The sequence below is a fragment of the Rattus norvegicus genome, chromosome 4, assembly GCF_021556685.1.
Source record: "Rattus norvegicus strain SHRSP/BbbUtx chromosome 4, alternate assembly SHRSP_T2T, whole genome shotgun sequence".
Classification (NCBI taxonomy): domain Eukaryota; kingdom Metazoa; phylum Chordata; class Mammalia; order Rodentia; family Muridae; genus Rattus; species Rattus norvegicus.
This window is the reverse complement of record NC_141537.1, coordinates 148,365,910-148,387,187: the sequence shown is the minus strand read 5'-3', so window position 1 is coordinate 148,387,187 and position 21,278 is coordinate 148,365,910. Positions and strand designations below refer to the sequence as shown.

General features: G+C 49.2%; 1 protein-coding gene and 1 long non-coding RNA gene across 11 annotated transcripts in view; one reads left to right on the top strand and one right to left on the bottom strand.

The window, feature by feature from the left end:
* Positions 1–965: 965 nt before the first annotated feature.
* On the bottom strand, positions 966–12,156 carry LOC147995023 (uncharacterized). Its single transcript, XR_015686118.1, has 2 exons — positions 11,973–12,156; positions 966–2,264 (listed from the first exon to the last, which is right to left on the bottom strand). It is a non-coding gene; the product is annotated as an uncharacterized LOC147995023 (long non-coding RNA).
* The window catches only part of Atp2b2 (ATPase plasma membrane Ca2+ transporting 2), a 313,371-nt gene continuing 303,367 nt past the window's right edge, over positions 11,275–21,278 (top strand). For 6 of the 10 annotated variants that reach the window (XR_015685259.1, NM_012508.9, XM_087655833.1 and 3 more), the window contains 1 exon segment: positions 11,281–11,449. The gene's annotated coding sequence lies outside the window, so the exon portion shown is untranslated. 10 annotated transcript variants of the gene reach the window in all.

Genomic DNA, 21,278 nt, shown 5'->3' with positions numbered 1-21,278 from the left:
CTAACACACCAGCCAGTCATCTCCTGCTCCACCCACCAGCATGCCTGCCAGTCATCTGCCTCTCCTACCAGCACACTTGCCAGTCATCTCCTGCCCCTCCCACAAACTGGCCCATCTGGTCACCAATTCCCTTGCAGCTGGAGTTCTCAGCGCCCATACCAGCATCTTCTCTCTCCTCCATCCTTCCACTGTCCCGTCTAGTCCTCAAAACTCTCAGCAGATCCTCACTGTCCTTTTCTTATTATCATTGCAGGCTTTATCTTTGAAAGAACATTAGATTTAAGCCCTATGTAGAGGCCCTGGGAATCCTTTGCCCTTTCTCCCAGTGGTAGCATTATGAGCCATGGTTCTCTGTTCCTTTTGAGATAGAGGGTTGTAGTATGGTTCTGACTTGGATTCAGAGATCCAGGTTCAAATCAAGAAGCTTGGTGACTTACATTGCTTTTCAGAGCTCCAGTTTCTCTGAATGAAATCAAATCCAGTCACACTGACTCTCCTCCCAATTTTTCCTTGTAGTTCTCCCTGGCCCCAGGACCTTTGCAAATGATGTTCACCCCCACGCTGTTCCTGAGAGCTTCTTATCCCCAAACCTTGTTACCTCTGTTTGCTCTCTAGTCCTTAGCCCACACATTGCTTAGTCTCCTTTATCAGAGCCACCTCTGTCAGCCACATGCCATCCTGCAGGAGGTTCATCTCATAGGTCTATGTGTGTGTGTTAGCTTTCCTCCATGGAGAGTCACTTCAGGATACAAACATCTAACACAGCTGTGTCTTGACTCTCTCCTCCACAGACTGTGTGCACATGAAAATCGAAAGTGCATGATCTTTGCCCATCAAAGTATTCTTAGAACCTGGCAAAAGGCATGGCCTTGAGAAGAGACCAGTTAATACTTGTTAACTGAATCACTGAACAAATGGCGAAAGAAAAAGGTGAAGAGAGGGGAAGCAATAAGGACTGTGGTGAATATTGATCAGCAAACATTTACTGAGCACTTATTATGCACCTCAGGTATGACTCTCATTTAACCTGCAGAAGTCCTTCTGTATCCAGCTTTATGTTTTCTCTCAGTGTTTCATCCGAATGTGTTTATTTTGTGTCTGATTTTCTCATCCTTGTAAATATAGGAACTTAGAACTTTTATCTTCTTCCCTCCTGTCTCTAGGGAGGATATCAGTGCCTAGAACATCACTAATGCTCGGCGGTGGGAGGAAGAAATACACAAATGGATGGATTATCACTAGAAAGATGTGAGGTCAGTGTAGCTACTCTGTAGCTCTTTTAAACCTATTTATTCTGAGAATTTTCTACACGAGTAGTGTGTTTACATCCTTACACCTTCCCTCTTCCCTGCGATTCCTCCCGTTCCTCCACTTAAACTACTGATCTCTCCTTTAATTATTATGTGACATAAATATGTATGTGTGTGTTGTAGTTCGGGTTACAGTTGCTCTGATGATAGATACACCATGATCAAAAGGAAGTTGGGGAAGAAAGGGTTTCTTTCATTTGAAATTCCACATCACAGTTCCCCATCAAATGTAGTGAGAGCAGGAACTCCACCAGGGCAGACACCTGGAGGCAGAGCCGATGCAGAGGCCATGGAGGGGTGCTGCTTACTGGCTTGCTCCCCATAGTTTGTTCAGCCTGCTTTCTTATAGAACCCAGGACCACCAGTACCAGGGGTGACACTACCCACAATGGGCCAAGCCCTCCCCCATCAATCACTAAGAAAATGTCCTACAGGCTTGCCTACAGCCTGATCTTATAGAGGCATTTTCTCAGTAGAGGCTCGTCTCCAGTGACGCTAGTTTGTGCCAACTTGGCATAAAACTAGTCAGCATGGTATGTACATATAAATGCAACCTACTGGATCCATTTAGAGTTGTTCACGTGAGCTTAGGGCTGATCACTTGGAACTGAAAAACCTATCAGGGGGATCATCCCTAGAAAAGGCTGGTTCTCTATCTCTCAGCAGCCATTAATCACCCGTGGCTCTTCATCCATGAGCGGGGCCTCGTGCAAACTTTGCGTCCACACTGACGCTCACTGTTGTTGTCATCATTCAGGTCTCCTTTAGGTGACTGTATTGATCCTTCCTCGATGTTTTCTGAACGTTTGTAGGAGTTGTATATGGTAGATGTATCAGTTGGGTTGTAGCTCCCCATGGTCATTTGTTCACTGCATTTTGACCAGTGGTAAAGTTCTTGGTCTCTGTCGGCTGCACAATGAAGCTCCTTTGATGAGGGCTGAGGGCTCCATGTATCTGTGGTTAGAAGGATGCAGTTAGAGTTTATACTGGCTTGGGGAAGTAGTAGGTTTGCCTCTGAGATCCATGACCTCGCTAGCCACTGGTCATTGGCTGGGTTTAGAGTACGATTTCCCTCCTATTGAGTGTCCCTAAACTCCAGTTAGACGATGTTGGTTGCCCCCAAGATATGAGTGCCACTACTGCACCCTTGGGGGCGTCTTGCCATGCTGGCCATTGTTGTGGTTCGTCAGCTTTACATCTGGGTAAGACCTCCATTGCTTTTCTCCTTTGGCAGTGTGCATGGCTCCTTCAGGTACTATGAGAGCCATTCCTCAGGGAGGAGTCCAAGGTCAGTTCCAGCCCAATTCCTCCATGTCCTTTTGCTGAAGTGCATGGTGTCTTGAACAATAGGATCTCTTACTTTCAAGTCTTGGGGTTGGGGGCATGTGCAACACACACCCACTGTGGAGCTGAGAAAGAAGAGCTGAGGGTTACATGAGATTTGCAAAGTGCTAAAAAGAGGGGCATATGACTGGCACTCAATGGAAAATGATGTCCTGGGATGGTCTACCCCTGCCTACCTCTTCCTGTCCATAGTGATGTCTTGCTTCTCTAATGACTAACTTCTTCCTTGGAGGCCCCTACCTTCTAAGGCCCTGCTACATCCCAGTAACACCATACCCTAGAGCCAAGTCTGGAGTGCATAGCCCTCAGAAACACTGTAGATGTAAGCCATAGACAGAGGAAACTGAAAATTGGAGAAACTGAGCCAAGGTTAGGGATGGACCCGGGCCTTGAACCTAAGCCTCCCTAAGTCAGAGCTCTTAACTGAGCTGATCTTCCGGGTTAAATTTTCTCAGAAACAGACCTGAGATGAGATACAAGGAGTTTATTTGGTGGATGATTCCAGGAGACTCCACAGGAGACGGGAAAGCTAAGCAGAGACAGTGCCATGGGCCTCCAGTGGCAGCCAATGGATAACCTATCTCAGTGTTACCATGGAGACAAGGACTACAGAATGCATGCAGATACCTGTTCCATAGGTCACCATGAGGGTTCATCATGGGGTGTCAACTCCCTGAAGGACTGCCTCTCCCCTGCACTCAGCATTGGCTTAGAAATGAGCCACACCCAGACAAAAAGTCCTCTAGCAAAGAGCTGTTGTACTGAAAGGACACAGAGGGACCCTGGCAGGGCTGTTTTGGGATACCACACAGTCGCACTCCCCAAAGCTCCCCCCTCTTCACCAGGCTGACATTTAAAGGCCATATACATGCTAGAGAGAAACCTTTTCCTCTTGGCAGCCCTCCACCTCCACACCCCACGCATCTCCTCACACTTCTGGGGACCTAAGGTTCTTCGACGCTCAGCTTAAGCCACATGCTAGATCTGGTCTGGCCCAGGCTTACCACAGCTCTCTTGGGTTTAATCTTCTCCAAGTGTGAAAATTTTAAACTAGTTGGTGACATTTAAACATCAAATGTCCAATTTCTCCCAGCAATATAAAAAGATTGACGGTTCTAAGCCTCTCTCCCTGCTTGGCCAGAGTCACAGGGAACTGTCTGGCTATCCTCATTCAGTGGGGAAGGTGACACTCCCTGTCCTCTCCAGCCCTTACCCCAACCCTTCCTCCCTCACCCTTTTGCTTCTCAACTCAGAGCTTAGTCCCCATCTTCTCAGCCAGCAGAGCCACTGAGGGTCTAACCCTGACAGGGCCATGTTCTTGGGGGCCTGCAGCTTGATCTTGGGTGGTCCTATTCATTTTCCTTTCCCCCCCTTCCAGTCAAAGCTGGTACCTTAGTGACTTAGAAACTGTCCTCTGTCCCCAGAATTTTCTGCAGTCCCTGAAGAGACAGATAGCATCTCCTGCCTACAGCTGTGTTCACTGTCCCTCCGGCCGCCTGGCAAAAAGAGCCACGGCCTGCATCCCCAGGGTTCCCTGACAAGGACTTGACCCTTGCCCCATGAGATTGCTCCATCTGAACTTGACGGACTGTGTTCTCAGACAGTGAAGAATGGCCTTGTTTAATCTTACCTTCATGCACCCAGTCTCTCTAAGGACAGGGTCTTTGAAGCCTGGAATCATTCTGGCCTACATTTAGTGTGCAGGTAACTCTCCCTTATGGAGAGCTATGTTCAACACATGGTCCCTGCTTCTGCATTTCTTCCTCTGAGTCCTCTTGTGTAGACCCTCTTGCTACAATGGCCAGGGCCTGCCTTCCTAAGCATTGGTGCAACCCTGAGCCATGTGAGGATGTCCCCTTCCAAGTCCCAGCTTGGGGGAACCACACTATGCCTACAACATCTTTGAGTCCTAGCCACACTCCAGGCCTACTCACTGTGGTGGGCATGCACACACATGGGAAGTAAACAGATGGGTGAGCCTTCAGCTGTGACCACCTAGCCACCTTCCCTCCCCTCTCCAAGTCTCACCTCACACCCTCACCGTCCACATCTTCTCTATCCCATGTTGTTCCTGCTACTTCGCCCTCTCGAAAAAACCACTCTGGGGGCAGCCAAGAGTCAGCCAGCCCCCTGTTCAGTGCAGACATCGTCTATAAAACTGCAAAATGGGGTGAGTGATGATCGACCATTTGGCTCTCTGGAAGTATGGTCTGGTTCAGGAACAGTTCTAGTTTAATGAGTATAAGGATTAGCATATTAATTGTAAAAATTAACAAGTTTCACGGTGGCATTTCCACATGTGTACACAACATGTTTCCATCATGCTTGCCCTCCATGTGCTTGGCCTCTCCATTTCCTCACCTACATTCAGTTTGTTCTTTTTATTTTCTACTTCCCCCACCCCTCCCTCCTCTTCCCTACCTCTCTCCTTTCCCCAACTTCCCATCCTCTCCTTCAGCTTCATTTTTAACTTCCTTTAAAATAAATGAAACAGGTTCTCACAGTACAAAATGTGACATCACACAGCCCAACCTGGCCTTTTCCTCACCAGGTACCCCAGACTAGACCAGAGCTCACAGTGGTTTTCTTGACTGGGATACAGGCACATGGCACATGCTACATGGCACATGCCACATGCCAGCTGCTTCATTATTTCATTTTTTATTTTCCACATATTATGACTCAGTGAACCATCCTCCCAACACACTCACGCACATGCACGCACACACACACACACACAGACACGTACACATGCACACACACACATGCACACACACCATACGCACACGCACATGTACATACACACACAGTCATCTGAAGGTAGACACTAGGCTGACCCAATACCTAGGCTACTGTGACTTGAACTGTAATGAACACGCATGTGCAGATATTTCCTTTGTATGCTGACCTCATTTCCCTCAGTCATATTCCCGGGAGTGGCATGGTGCTGTCATATTGTATTTCTATTTTTAGTTTTTTGAGGAAGCTCCCTACAGACTTCCATGGCAGCTACGATAATTTATAACCCCACCAAAAATCTGTAAGGGTTTGTGTTCTTCACATACAGCATTTGTTACTTATCTCCTTTATTACAACTTTTCCCATTGGATGAGATAAAATTTAAACACCATTTTGATCTGCCTTTCTCTGATGGCTTAAGGATATCTAGTGCTTTTTTGTGTATTAAAAAAAAAAACATTTTTACCCCATTGGCCTGAGCTGTAGCTGTTCAGTGTATCTGCCTACTTACCGATCTGATTATTACAAGACTCTTGTGGTTAAGTCTTTGAGTTCTTTCTGTATTGTGGCTACTAATCCCATGTTAGATGAATAACTGGCAAAGACTTTCTCCCACTTCCTTCTGTTCCCCCTTACATGTGCATTTCATGGGGGAATACTCTCCAGTGAAACCCGTGGGGGAAAGAAGCTGTGTGCAGAGAGAGGCAGAAGGTTGGTGCAGCCTGATACTGTGGTGTGCAGTGACTGAAACACACCCTTCAATGTACTACTGCCTACTGGTTCCCATCAGCTACATTGGCTAAAGCCAAGGTTTTCTGGTAAGGGTGCAGGCAAGAGAAGCCTGGGGGAGCCTGCCAAGTGGAATTGCTGGGTGGATGAGATCAGTCCATGTGTTTAAATACCAAGGACATGGCTGGGGATATAGCGTGGTAGTACAGTGCTTGCCTACCATGTTCAAGGCCCTGGAGTTCTGGGGGTAAAATATACTGAGGGTCATATAGTGGTCTGCATGCGAAGGACCTCCATTGTCTCCGGTATTTGAATACTTGTCCCCAGTTGGCCCCACTGTTAGGTGCAGCTTAGGAGGTGCAGCCTGGTTGGAGGAAGTGCATCACTTGGCCGGGGATCTGAGAGTTAAAGGTTTCTTTCTCTGCTTTGGGCTTTCAGTTCAAAACTTGAGCTTTTAGCTCCCAGTTCCTGCCATCATGACAGCCACTGGTTGCCCTGCCTGCTCTCTGCTGTCGGGATTCTTATCCTTCCGGAACCAGAAGCTGACCACCAGTTTCTTTTCTAAGGTGCCTTGGTCGTGGTGTTTTATCACAGCAACAGGAAAGTAACGGATGCAGGTGGGACCCGAAACACTGCAAGTCTCTCTTGGAAACCCAGCTGCCAGTCCATCCGTAAGATTCCTCGGTGCCATTCATTGTTCTTAAGAGTTAATTGGCATTGTTCTTAAGAGTTAATTGGCCTCCTCCTTACTTGGTGTGTGTTGTTGCTTTCCATGTGTGTCCTACACACACACACACACACACACACACACACACACACACACACACACGACCAGAAAAACAACCCTTCCAGCTCTGAAGTGCACAGGGTGGGTGTCCCTCTCTCTGTCCCTTCTTTGCTGGTGACATTTGGTGCTGTGAATATGTCATCCTGACTTTTTTTTTTTTAACCTACCCTCAAAATCCCTTAAAGGGCAGAGACTGTTTTGTAAATTCCTCTGTCCCCCACTCAAAAAATGCCCACTTAGCCCACGAGCCAGATTGTCTCAAGCTCTACATGGCGTGGTGAGGTGTAGGCTGCGCCACTGCCCAGAGCCCCAGTCAGGAGCCCAGCCACAGGTCCGAGATCTTAGTCACCAGTGTGTTCTGACAGAAGTCCTCCAGGTGAGTGGGGTGGAAACACACCGTGGAGCTTGCTGGGAAAGGCAAGCCCCATCCACGGAGTATCTGACACCCATTCATTAAGGTACCCCCTGCTTTTTGCATAGTAGGATTATCTGTGAGTGTGTGCATGTGCATATGTGGGCATACATGTCTGTATGTGCATGTGTGCATGTTTGTGTGCATGTGCATGTTTTTGAGTGTGTGCAATGGGCACAAGTGTGAAAGTCGGAACAATATCAGGTGTCTTTCTTTACCTTTCACCTTGTTGAGAATCAGTCTCTCTCTCTCTCTCTCTCTCTCTCTCTCTCTCTCTCTCTCTCTCTCACTCACTCACTCCTCTTGTTCTCTCAGTGTTATCTTCATATGCCAGGCTAGCTGGATTCTGGAAAGCCCTTGGCTTTAAAGAGGTTTTAAGGATCTGAACTCAGGTCCTTGTACTTACAAGGCAAGTGCTTTACCCTCGGGCCCCTAGTACAATTATTATTTTGTGCCTATGTAGTTACTAATTTCATCTGACTAAAACAGTAGCGTGTGGGCATCGAGGGGAATCAGGAAGCTGAAAGCAGCTTTAATTCCAACATAACAAAAGCACAAGCAGAACTTTCCCAGCTGTGGGCATAATTCCCTCCAACACACAAACACCAGGACCTCTCCTGAGGAAGTCAGGGATGCTGGACATCCTAGGTCACCCTGTACTTTCTCCTCTCTCTTCTTCCTGGTTCTGCAGACAGGAGTACCCATTTCCCTTCTGCCTTCCAGTTCCATCTCCCAAGAACTCTCCAACTTTCAGGAGTCTGTCAGGGCCCTATTTTTAGTAGAGTGAGACTTCTGCGGGGTGTCCAGATTGGCGCACTTCCTTTTTACCAGATGGGCTGCTGCAACGGTGGCGCCTACTGCATCCTCAGTTCCCACTATGGTCACCTCATGTAACCTTTGACAGTTCTGCCTCACCCTGCCCAGCGCCAATCCACTCCCAGATGCAGAAACCCAGGCTCAGCAAGAACCACTGACTACTTGTGACCCAGTTCCATATGCAGTAGGGAAGTCTCACCCCAGACCCTCAGCTTGTTGCCATCCATCAAGAGGGTAAGATGTTTCCTTCCTCACATTCCCATGATCCTTTGTGCCTTCGAGGTGCTCAAGACAGCAGCCTACCAGAGAGGAGAGAGTGTGTGTGTGTCTACAGTGTCTACCAAGCATTGCTCTGCCTCCTAACTAGGGCCATGAGCCGCCGGCCTGAGGACCCAACAACACGTACCACAGCTGTGCTCTTTGGTTCCCTCAGAGTTGTGCATTTTTAAAATTTGTTGGTGGCATTTAAAGATCAAGAATGCTCATATAAAAAATTCAAATGCCCAGCTTTGCTTGTAAACTGAAAACACACAAAGTTCCTATCTGTGCTCGGCCACAGTCAAATGAAGCTGTTCATTGCCCATCCCTAGATGTCAGTCCTCAGTGTGCCTTATGGCCTCCCTGCAGCCAGCACTTGATTCTGGCCCACCTTGAAGGCAGCATTGCTATATCATAGTTAAAGTCCAGAACAGAGAGCAGAAAACCCCAGTGAGCTCACCCCACTGGGAATCACCTGGTCCTCACAAGGATTTGAGGTTGGCCTCCTGGTTTCCATCATACCTCCCAGATCATCTTGAAAAACTCCAGCATCTTGGTACACAGTTGGCGTCCAGGAGGAATAGTGATTGGATGCTCCTCAGATGAGGACAAGGAGTGCGTGATTCTTTAAACAGATGAACCAGTGGATTCAGAGGCTGACATCTTGCCCCTGGCCACATGGAACTATGAGTCACCACGCTGCCTCTTGACTCCTGACTTTTGTTTCCTGAGACAGAGTATCTTTGTGTAGCCTAGGCAAGCATGAGACTTTGTAGCCTGGTCTGGCCTCCAACTCATTCTCAGTCCTTCTGCCTCACCCTCCCAAGTGCTGGGATTATAGAAGTGAGTATTATTATTATTATTATTATTATTATTATTATTATTATTATTATTATTGCCTCTTTCCAACTTGGCTGCTGTTTCCTGAAGATTGCACAAGAGACACTTGCTAAGCTAGTGCTTTGACACTCAGACTGGGGAGAGGCCGCTCAAGAGAGGAAAAAGCATCTTCACAGAAGGGCGGCATGGAACAGAACTTGATGTATGTGGAGAGCAGCATTGAGACCTAACAGAAAGGTGTGGGAAGGCATTAGATGGAACCCTGAGGCTTAGCGGCGTGGAGCCCCTGTGGGGCTTCTGGGATGTCTTAGTTGGGGATACTATTGCTGTGAATAAACACCACAACCAAAAGCAACTTGGGGAGTAAAGGATTTATTTGGCTTACACCTCTATTTCACTGTTCATCATGGAAAGAAGTCAGGACAAGAACTCAAGCGGGGCAGAAACCTGGAGGCAGGAGCTGATGCAAAAGCCATGGAGGGGTGCTGCTTACTGACTTGCTCCTCAAAGCTTGCTCAGCCTGGTTTCTTATAGAACCCAGGACCACCAACTGAGACATGGCACCACCCAGAATGGACTGGGCCCTCCCACATCAATCACCATGTAAGAAAATGCTGGACAGGCTTGCCCACAGCCAGATCTTACAGAGGCATTTTCCTGACTGAGGCTCCCTCCTCTCTGATGACTCTAGCTTGTGTCAAGTTCACATAAAGCTACCTAGCATATAGAAGTACTAGGGAGCTACTGCAAGGCTTTGGAGTAGGACCAGCATGATCTAGGTCTGGCTTCAAGTCATAGCAGAGGTTGTGAGAACCTGCAAGAGCCAAGAGCAGATTCTTCAGAAGCTCCAGTGTGCTGTGCTGACTGGTGAGTGGGGACACCTGGGGTTGCTCAGCAGGCCCACCATGTCTTCAGCTGGGATGGGGGAGTCGAGAAGAGATAGGCACAGATGTGGTGTCAGTAATGAGATGTTCTCTGTGCGCCCAAGGATGGTGTAGGAGATACAGGTGTCACCTGCCAAGCTGAGTGTGGATCAGCGAGAACCTAGCCCTGAGCCAAGCCAAGCCTGGGGACACCTTCTGTCACACCTAAGGAATCTCCACCTGGTGGCTGCCTCCCAGCCCCCTCTCCCTGCCCTCCTAGCTTAAACCCTGCATAGAGGTAACCAGTGTTCCACCCCAGGGCTGCAGAGTTCAGGTCTGGTGAATTTGGGCCCATAGATGGCGTCAAGGTCCAGAGTGCCCCCTGAAAACAGATATCCCAACATGAGAACTACAGGATCTCCTCACAGTGACCCTCCCTCACTAGGGAGACCAACCAGGGGAGGTCAATTACCCTGCTGGGTTCATCGGGTGGGGGCCCATCTTCTATTCGACTGCCTTCTGTGAGGAGTGCATTTGGCTTTTTATAAAGCCAATAAATAAATAAACAAGCGGGCATGATTAATTGATGGCATGGCGTGGACCCAGGCGCTGCGAGTCAGTGGCCTGGCTTCTGCAGGAGCTCAGCTTTTCTGCGACTTGGGGCCTGCGCCAAGGAGGGGAAGCCTAACTGGGGAGGTTGTTTCCCGGGGTGCCTGGGGTTTTCAATTTGCTTCGCCAGCAGGGCCCCTTGTCCTGTCCTGGACTCCTCCAGGCCCTCCCTAATGGGGCCACAACAGAGGCCTAGGGCCAACCATTGTCCTTTCTAGGAGTGTCAAAGATCTCAGGGAAAACCCCCAGCATCGATCCAGACACCCCCCCCCCAAAGCTGGCCTCCTTGCAGACCCTCTCACCCTGCATCATCCACGGGTTTCCTTGGGTGGGTGGGGGACTTTCTGACCCATGAACAGAAAGGAGTGTTTAGGGGCTCTCAGTGAGGGATGTCTGAGGAAGGGGCTACCAGAGGTGGAGCTGGTACCCCGGGAGGGAAACGCGTCCTCATGTCCCACCCGCGTGAGTGGCGGGGCGAGCGAGGCCGGGTGTGGGGGGGGGGGCGCTGTCCGAGCCGAGTTCGGGGAGGGCCCGAGGGGGGCGGGGGAGGAGAGAGCGGGAGGAGGGAGCGGCGGGCGGAGCGCAGTGCAGCGGCGGCGGCGGGAGCTCGGGCGGGCGCGGGGCGCAGAGGCGGCGGCGGCGGCGGGGACGCAGGGCCGGGCCGGGCCGGGCGCGCAGCAGGGGCGGCGGCAGCGGCAGCGGCAGCGGCGGCGGCGGCATCATCGCCCCGGAGCGGGCGCAGGTGAGGGTCGGCGGGTCCGGGCCGGGGCCTCTCTTCCCCGCTGCCCGCACGGGTTCCGCCACCTTTCCCGCGGCTTCTTCCCTGTAGCCCAGGGGACCCAGCGGCCTGGGCTGCAGCCAGAGTTCGGCCAGGGGAGCCCCGGTGTCCGCGGTGTCCGCGGTGTCAGCGGTGACCTTGAGCGGGCACTCGGCGGCGGGCGCGGCGCGGGGAGGGGGCGCGCAAACTTTCCGGAGCTGGGGCGTTCAGAGCGCGGGGACCCCCATCAGCCTGTCCCCCCAGATATTACCCGCCTCCTGCACCTGGCTTCCCCCATCAGGCAGGGCTGTGCTCCTGTAGTCTAGTGCCCCCGCTCAGGGGATGCTGTAGGCAGGGACAGGGGCTGGCGGCTTTTCTATCCAAAAGTGGCTTCCCGGTGTGCGAGAGAGCTTTCTGTCCTATGCTCTGTGCATCTCAGGCCTTACCTTTTCTAGGCGCCCTCCATCTACCCACAGTCCTTTCCCCCAAGCTCGAATGGGTCCCCCACCTGGTGACAGGAGAGCTCCAATGCTTGGAAGGCCGGTCATTTGTCACAAGAACCGCAGTGTGGGTTTTCCGCCCCACTGCACAAGCTGTTTGTGAAAGTGGCCTTGGGCCGGTTTGTCTCGGGCCCTCATGGTGGACCACTGTGTTTCTGGACACCTGGATTCACCCCGGGCCTGGTCACCCCAGAGAGCCTGGTCACTCCAGAGGAAAGGATATTTTGGCCATAGGGGGTGCCCTTGCTCCAGAAACACAGCCTCTTAGATCATTACCCTTGGAAAAGGGACATGAGGCCCAGAGAGGGTAAGCCAGCTTCAAGGTCACACAGCCAGGAGAAGATGGAGAACTGAGCTTTCTTCTTACTGGGATTTATTGGGTTCCTACGAGAGAAGGTTCTGGATCTAGGATATCCGGCTTCTTATTAGCTCTGGGACTCTGACAAATCTCTCTCTCTCTCTCTCTCTCTCTCTCTCTCTCTCTCTCTCTCTCTCTCTCTCTCTCTCTCTCTCTCTCAGTTTCCTTATAGTAATAGCTACCTCGTTAGGACCATCTGACAGCTAACTGAGCCAATACTCTGCTTTTGCCACAATGCTTAGTATGTGGTCTGACAACCCAGCCAACCAACCCGCCCTTGGTATGACTCCTTTCTGTGCCCAGAACAGGCAATGAAAAGGCCTGGCTCCCTCCTTCCACTTCTGGGTTCTAGACTGAGGTGAGCTCTCCCTGGTGTCATTATGGACTGGTAGGGACTGTGCCTGCTGGACCTGGGTCTCTATGTATCCTGTTGAGTAGAAATGAAGACCCAGCACCCTCATGAGCCTGCTGCTCCCAATGGCCAGATCAATGGGGCTGTGGTTTCATGCAGCATCCAAGGAGGGAATCAGCATTGATTTCCCTGGGGCAGGAAGTTGGGTGCTGCTATGGCCAGGGGCTGCAGGGAGCACACCCCTGCTCCCCTCTACTGGGCATAGGCTCATTCCTCCACCTCACCTCCTCTTTCTTACCTCAGTGAGAGACTACCCCTTGGTCCTTCTCCAGTGGCGGTGGCAGCAATGGCTGGACATAGGGAAGGGACAAGGACTCACTCACTTACCTACTTATGCAGCCTTGATCCCTGCCTAAGAAATATCAGAAGTCACTCACAGCTTCCAGCAAAGCAATTCCTTCCAGATGCCAAGCACATCCCAGACCTGGAGACATATTCATTCATTTGATTTTATTAACTACATGCTAAGCACTCCTTAGTGTGCCAGGGGCACATTGGTAAATAAAAATAGACCAGGCCTCAACAAGTATAGCTTCTCATCTAAACTGTGACTCTTGGGAACGGGCCATAACAGTACCAGGGCCAGGCATAAACCAGGAAGACCCAGGCACACTGGGACATGGGCTGTCCAGCCCGTGGTATTCACATGCCAGTGTCCAGAGAGAGCTGTAAAGTGCTGAAGGCTTTGGGTCAGCATCTTATTTATCCCTCACAAACCTCAAGATTGGTATTACCGTTTATGTCATATATATGCAGCTAGTTAGGAGTGGAATTTGAACCTTTCTACTCTTTTAACTGCTCTGCTGTGCTATGCCTCAGAGAAGAGGAATACCAGGGCCTGGGGTGCTCACATCTCTCTTCTAGACACCAGCAGGTAGCTGACAGCCAACGGCACAAAGGCTGTGGTGGATTTGAGGGATGGTGAGGTGTGGTACCCTGCTTCTGCATAGAGAAGTCAGAGGCAGCTTCCTGAAGGAGAGGACCTTTGACCAGGACTTTGATGGGTGAGTTAGGAGCTTGACAGACTGTGGAAGTTGGTGGGGGGATTTGTGGAGGAAGCCTTTCAGCCCCAGATGCTAAGCAGAAACTGTGGGGTATGCATACTGTTTGGAGACAGCACCCCCAAAGTAGGTTCAAGGCAAGACTCAGATCTGGAAGAGCAGAAGCTATCAGAGATTCAGTCTCATCAGGGTGTGCAATGGCTTGTGACATGTTCTGGATTTCAGAAGGACTGGCAAGGGCCCAGTAATGCTGTATTTGGGAAACAGAGAGATGGGGTGGAGATGATGCTGTATTGAGCAGAGAGAGAAAATCGGTTCAATGGGATATCCATCCAACAGGGCTTTTCTTTCACCAGGTCTATCCCGTGACCTGCCTGCAAGGTCACCCAGTCGGTGGGTGATATAGAATCACTGCAGATGAAAGGGGCCTGTATCTGTAGCCACACAGAGGCTCCCCCCCCCAAGCAGACTGACCGCCAAGAAGAGAAATACTAAACTAGCAGAGGCCCAGAGCTTTTAGCAAAGTACTTTGAAAATAAGAAACATGAGCACTATAAATTAAGCGTTGCCCACTTGTTAAACCCCATACAAACCACTTTAACTCCCCGCTTTCTGCTAACCTCAGTTGCCATATGAATCTGAGACCAAAACATGCACTTTAGTAATAACTCTTTTCCTGGAATCTTCAAGAATTCTTTTTGCCTCTGCCCCTGTTCTCCAGCTAAGTGAATACAGTCCATCATGGACCAGGCAGAGCATTGGGGTTCATTGGGACCTTAGGGTTAGAAAATCTGGGTAAAAATATAAATATTTTGGAGACAGAAGAGAACCTGATATAAAGGAAGGAGGAGCAGAGGTAGGGGTGTGTGTGTGTGTGTGTGTGTGTGTGTGTGTGTGTGTGTGTAACCTGCTGAAGCATCTCAGCCAGTCCTACAGTTCTTATCAACTGTAGAGACCCAGAATTTCATTTAAATTGGATCCAAATAATATGTGGATCCTGTGCAGGGGTAGGGGAGAAATAGGAGGTAGAAAGAAGGGAAAAGACAGATAGAAGACAAAAAAAAGGAATGTGTTTAAAGCAGCATTGGAAACAAGGAGGCAGGTCAGTGGTAGAAAACATGCACACACACACACACACACATACATACACACACATGCAGGCACATGCACACACACACACACACACACACATATGCACACGTGAACGTACGCACACACACCAAATTTAAAAATAAAGCTCCTGCCAGGTACCCACAGCTATGTGCGACATTTTTCCATGTTTATCCATTATCTTCCCAGTAATACTATGGAGCAGGTGACATTATCGCTGGTTGAACTCTGTCCAGGTGTGGCAAGCCAAAAGGTAAGGAGAAGACTACTTGTGAAAGCAGAGTGTGTAGCTCAAGGTCTCAAGGGATGGGAGCCTTGTGCCAGGCAGCACTCTCAGAGAAGTGTCATTGGCCCGGAAGTAGAGCATGTCCATGGGGAACAAGGCCAGAGCTTTCCTGTGCTCTACCCGGGAAGGCAGGTGGGCTTAAGAATTGTACAGTTAGGGCCATTCCAGTAGGTTTTGGAGTAAAGGGGCTGTTCCTAAGTTCTCTTGCTCCTGGCCCCAGGCTCTAGGGCAAGGGAATCCTGGCCCAGAGAACAGAGTTGTATGAAGGAGGTGGCTGGACACGCAGGTTAAACTATCTGGTTTACTGTCACTAGGAATTAGGCACCCCTCACAGGGACTGCCTTTTCAGGCTCAACAAGGCCCAAAGAGGTAAAAAACATAAACTATAACTATCAAAAATAGCTATTAGAATCCACAGTGACTGAAATTGATCTCTCCAAAGAGTATGCTAGGTGGAAGGCTTGCTGGGTTCTTGGGTTCTAGGAAATGGCGGTTGTTGAGCCCTCATAAATATCATCTTTCCCCCCACTCTTACAACAGTTAAAGGAATGGCAGAAGACAGAAATAGAGCCTCCCCACTCTCCTCCCCTGACACCCCCAGATTTACAGGTTAACATGCCTGGATTCAGTCAGCTTTTGATGAAAAATATTCAGGGGAAAAAATACCTCTGAACTGAACTTGTACTGGTTCTTTTCCTTGTCATTATTCCCTAGACAATACAGTGACAACTATTTATATATTATTTGCATATTAGGAGATATTGCAGGTGGAGAAGTCTGAAAGGAACAGGAGGATGTGTGGGGTGGGGGTAGAGGGTCTGTGCAAATACTACAGTGTTACATAATGGCCTTGAGCATCTGCAGATTTCCACATGGTAAACTGTCCTGAGAACCAATGATTTGTCTTCCTGATGGCATAGAAGTGGAGTTAGAGGGCAGGAGTGGGACAGGCTGAGAAGAATCCAGGATTAGCTTTCTGACTCCTTCTCTCCTGAGAGGAGGAAGGACACCAGTCTCCTTCCAGGGAAGGACTAGTAAGTCCGCCTCCAAAGAGCAGACCTAGGAAAGGGGCGAGAAAGGTCAGAGGGAACTGCAGAGTGGAGGCTCTTTACAAAGAAGGATCCCTGGGGAGTGACCAAGGGGTAGGTAACTTCTTGTTCACCTGTGAACCCCTTCTCTAACACAGTATTGTGCCTGGTTAGGCATCTTGAGAAGTGTAAGGATAGGTTGCCCATAGCTTCTCTCAGAGTCTCAGAGAGCTCTTGGCACAAGAAACAGGAAGCAGAGGAAAAGACATAAGGGGGTGTGGGGGTGCACTAAAAGAAAGCTTTCCTCCTTGTTCAAGCCCTGGCTCAGGCACTATATCTATTGTAGCCTAACACTGAGGTGGAATTCTAGAGACTGACCCACTTCTTTATTCAGAAATCAAAAGTGGAGCTGAATGGGGCTAGTGAGGTGGCTCCATGAGTAAGGTGCTTGCAGTACAAGTCCAAGAACCTGAGTTCAAATCCCAGCACCCACATAAAAGTTAGTGTGGCAATGCACATCTCTAAACCCCAGTACTGGGGAGCAGAAGCAGGCAGATAAACAGACAAGCAGACAGAGACACATACAGAGACAGACAGACAGACAGACAGACAGACACAGACACAGACACAGACACAGAGAGAGAGAGAGAGAGAGAGAGAGAGAGAGAGAGAGAGAGAGAGAGAGAGAGCAATCTAATATAGACAGCAAGCTCAGGTTCAGTGAAGATACCCTGTCTCAAACTCTATAGTACAGAGCAATAGAAGAAAACAACAGATGTTAACTGCTGGCTTCCATATGTGCACACATGGGAAAATACACACACACACACACACACACACACACACACACACACACACACACACACAGTACATGCACAGAGAGACAGACACATAAATATATACAACATACACATACACGTACACACAGAGGAAGAGACACAGAAAGAAAGACACAAAGACACACACACACACACACACACACACACACACAACATATCTTACTGTTACCCAATCTATTAGAGTCTAGTAGAGACAGTGAGCTCAGATTCAGTGGGAGACCCTGTCTCAAATTCTGTGGTGCAGAGCAATAGAAGAAAATACCAGGTGTTAACTGCTGTTTTTCACATGTGAACACATGGGAAAATTCACACACACACACACACACACACACACACACACACACACACATACACACACACACACACTGACATGCACACACACACACACACATGCACGCATGCACAAATCCATGGGAAAAAAGAAAAAGTGGCACTATCCCTCTCATTAGGTTCAGCTTGATTGTGGAAGTGGCTGTCCATGGCCAAGGCAGGGCAGTTTAGGCTAGTGCATCTCTGTGCACTCGTAGAAGTGGACATTCACACACATCTGTTTCTGTGCTGCACCGTCTTTGTGTCATTCTGCCAGGAAGTGGTTCAGATCAGTGAGCAGTGTGTGCAGAAGATGTCCATGTGCCCATGGGCATTTCTTCTGCATGCAAAGCCAAAATAGATGTAGCCTCACTGTGACTTTACCAGTATCACCGTAGCCAGTGTCTTTTGCTCCCTCTGGGGTCCATTTGCAAAATCTTATAGGTCCAAGCTCCCAACCCCAGCCCTTTGTTTAACCTTCAGATACTTGACCTCTGGTTACCTCACTGTTTCTGAGTTTACAAAACTAGGGACTCTCAGGCAGAGACAGTGGCAGAGGCATGGGGGTTGGGGATCTCGACTGGAAGAGGACAGTAAACCCCAAATCATGTCTCACGTGACTAGGGAGCCTTGCTCAAAGAAGGTAGATCCTGGCTGCAATTCCATATGTATTTTTTCCTCTTTTCAAAATAAAAGTAGTTCTGTCTCCCCCTGGCTATAGGGACGTTATATAATGATTATGTAAAATTCAAATGGTATCAAAAAGTATAAAGAAGAAAGTAAAACTCAGATGAAATGTGGTGAAACAAAGTTCGCTCCCGCTAACATTCTGTCAAATGTCCTTCCAGATGTTTCTCTGTGGCCAATAAGTATGTAGATGAATGCCATATTTTTGAGTCTTTTACATACTAAAAGAGCTTGAACATCTTGGCTATCAATAAATACACCTCTACCTCATCTTTTCTGAGTGTCCCACATACCCCTTGTTTAATGTGTCTCTTCCTGGTGGGTACCTAGGTTATACACAGAATTCGCTATTAGAAGTATCACTGTTCTGGGAATCTCATGGACTGTTGGGCACAGATCCAGGCCTTCTAAGGATACAGTCACAGAAGTGGGGCCAGTGAATCTTCCAGAAGTGTTGGGGCAAAAGAAGAGAAGAAAGCCCCAGGACTGCTGGGTAGAGAAACTGGCTTAGGGGCTGTTTATAAAGGTCTGTAGGGAGAGGGATAAAGAGAGGTCATGGCTGAAGGTGGAGATGGTGGAGAGTGGGATGGGCCGGACTGTCTGTGCTGTTTCAGACGAGACATCGTGCAAGCAAAGGGGAATGTGGTGGCAGTTTTACTATCTGGGCAATAGGCAATTGTGCAAACTTCTCACATTTGACCTCCTTTGAACCTTCCTACCACTCTGGAAAGAATGCCTCCATCCTTATTCTACGGACGAGTCTAAAAGGCTATCCCCTTCTTTTATCAAAGTTTCCCACACCTGTGCTCCAAAGACGAGCACAGGGCCAAGTCACATGAGTAAACTATGGGTGCCGGTTTATCGGTTAGCTGACTGGTTGGTTGGTTAACTGATTGGTTGTTTGGTTAGCTGGTTGATTAAATGGTTAAAATTAATTAGCACCTGTTACTCCTAACTCTGATGTTCAGGAGTCTCTGGGCACCAGCAGAGCTGATGTTTGCCAACCAGGAGGGCAGGTAGCTCAGGGTTTTCAGAGATTGGAGAGACAGTGGTTGACCACTTGAGATGTTGTGATGCAAGATCCTCTAAAGGGCACTGGACTTGACTCTAAAGCACACAGGGCCTCCTAGGAAGAAGAAGCCATATCTGGAGGTGGCAGAGACATTGGAGGTGGCCCACAGGTACATCACAGAGCTGTGGCGTGGACAAGGTCAACCAGAGAGACTGTGAAGGTGAGAGCTGGAAGGGAGCTCTCCTCTCCAGGGCTTGTGGTATTCAGGGCTCTATGGCAGTCCTGCTGTGCTCTCAGCTTCCCTGTGTCTGTGCAGGGGCATCCTCCACTCTCAGACTGTTGATGAGGAAGCCTGTGCAGAGAGTGAGGTGACTTGCACAACATCAAGAGCCAGGAAGAGGCCTGTTCTGATTTAGAATGTGGCTCTGTTCTGGAAAGTTGTGGGAAGTGATGAGCATGGCGGGCCCACTCAAGACCAGTGGGTGGTGGGCTGTGAGTGGGCAAAGGGGAGCCTGAAAACTGTCAGGAAGGCCTAGAAAAGGTTTGATGGGAGAGGCGTGTCGGCTCTAGGAGCTGTGGTCATTGGCAGTGAACCTCACTTCAAATCTCTGCTGTTCCAATTAGCCATGTGATCCTGCACTCAATCCTCCCCTTCTCCATGCCACAGTTTTGTCATTTGTATAAGGATTCTGCTTAAACATGTGCTCAGGTTCTACAGATTTAACAAATGGAATAGTTGTTGGCATCATCCAACGCTGCTGTTCTAAAACTTGGTCATGGGAACTCCGTGTGCTGGGGTCCTGTCTCCCTTTCAGCCTTAGTCATCACCAGCCTGGTTATCTCCCAGGCTGACTTTTCAGTCTCTACCTACCAGAGAAGAGTAGGTCTGACTGTTGGCTAGCAGTGCCATCTGTTCAGGAGCCAGTGATGTATCAACTAGAAAGGCAAGGCCTGCCGTGAGTAAGGGGCTCAGAAATGAATGTATAAGATCAGAGCCGCCTTTAGAGAAACTAAATGTAAGGGCAGGGATGAGGGTGGGTAGAAGAATAGCCAGGAGACAGAGCAAGCTGAGTTCTGATCAAGATCAAGCAGTAATGACCTGGGTTGGAAAAGCTAAAGGTGTCTGGAGGTGATCAGCACCAGATATATAGCAGCCAAGCTTGAGAGAGAGAGAGAGAAAGAGAGAGAGAGAGAGACAGAGACAGAGACACAGAGAGACAGACAGACAGAGACAGAGACAGAGAGAGACAGAGACAGAGAGACAGAGAGAGAGACAGACAGAGAGAGACAAAGAGAGAGACAGAGACAGACAAAGAGAGAGACAGGGACAGACAGAGACAGAGAGAGAGAGAGAGAGAGAGAGAGAGAGAGAGAAAGGAGAAAGGAGAAAGGAGAAAGGGAGAGAGAAAATGAAAATCATGCCCTCTCGTAGATGTTTGATGCCCAGAGTAGGTAGGACTTTGAAGACCATGTTCAAAGCCTGAAGGTGAATTTCCCAAAGTTTTTCAGGAATGGTAGAGTTATGTTGGAACACATGCCTATGAAATCCCCTTGTGTTCTATATCTGGGACCAAGGTTTTATAACCAGAGTCAGAAATTGCGTGGAAGTGTGTGGGCGGCTGACCCTGGACAGCTTCCACAGTGGAGAGGAGGAGAGGGTATTTTTATCTGCAAACACGGAGCCATAGTGGGTGAGGCCAGGAGGAGGCTGCTTCCTGCCCTGAGTGTCTCACCCACTGCTGTGTTAAGATGCAAACCGGTTTTGACAGAAGTTGCAGAAGCTCTTTGCTCAGAGCAGGTTGCAGGATCAGGCTTGGGACTAGGGAGCATGTCTGGGAATCCAGTATGCTGGAACCCGATCTGCAGATTGATCCTGAGAGCCTCCCTCAGTGTTTCCTCCTGTTTCTGTAAGACAGATCAGCTGTTAACATGCACCAGACCAGCTTGTGCACACGTCTGTTATAGCCTTTGAATCTGCAGTCTACATGTCAGTATACAACTGGGGGCCTTCCTGGTCTTGGATGGCTCCCTCACTGTTTTATGGTCTGTTGAGGCTGTGAGACCATTCTGCAGAGCCTGGTGATTTGCTGTGTGGTGAGGATGTGCTGGCTCCAGGCCAGGTTATGGTAACTTTAGCTAAGAAACTTGTCTCTGCTCCCTTAACTAGCCCAAGTTCATTTGTGTCATGGTGGCAGAGTTAAGGGTGAACACTTAAGGACAGTCAAGTACCCGACTCAGAATTAACAGCACGTCAAATCTTAGTACGCCACCA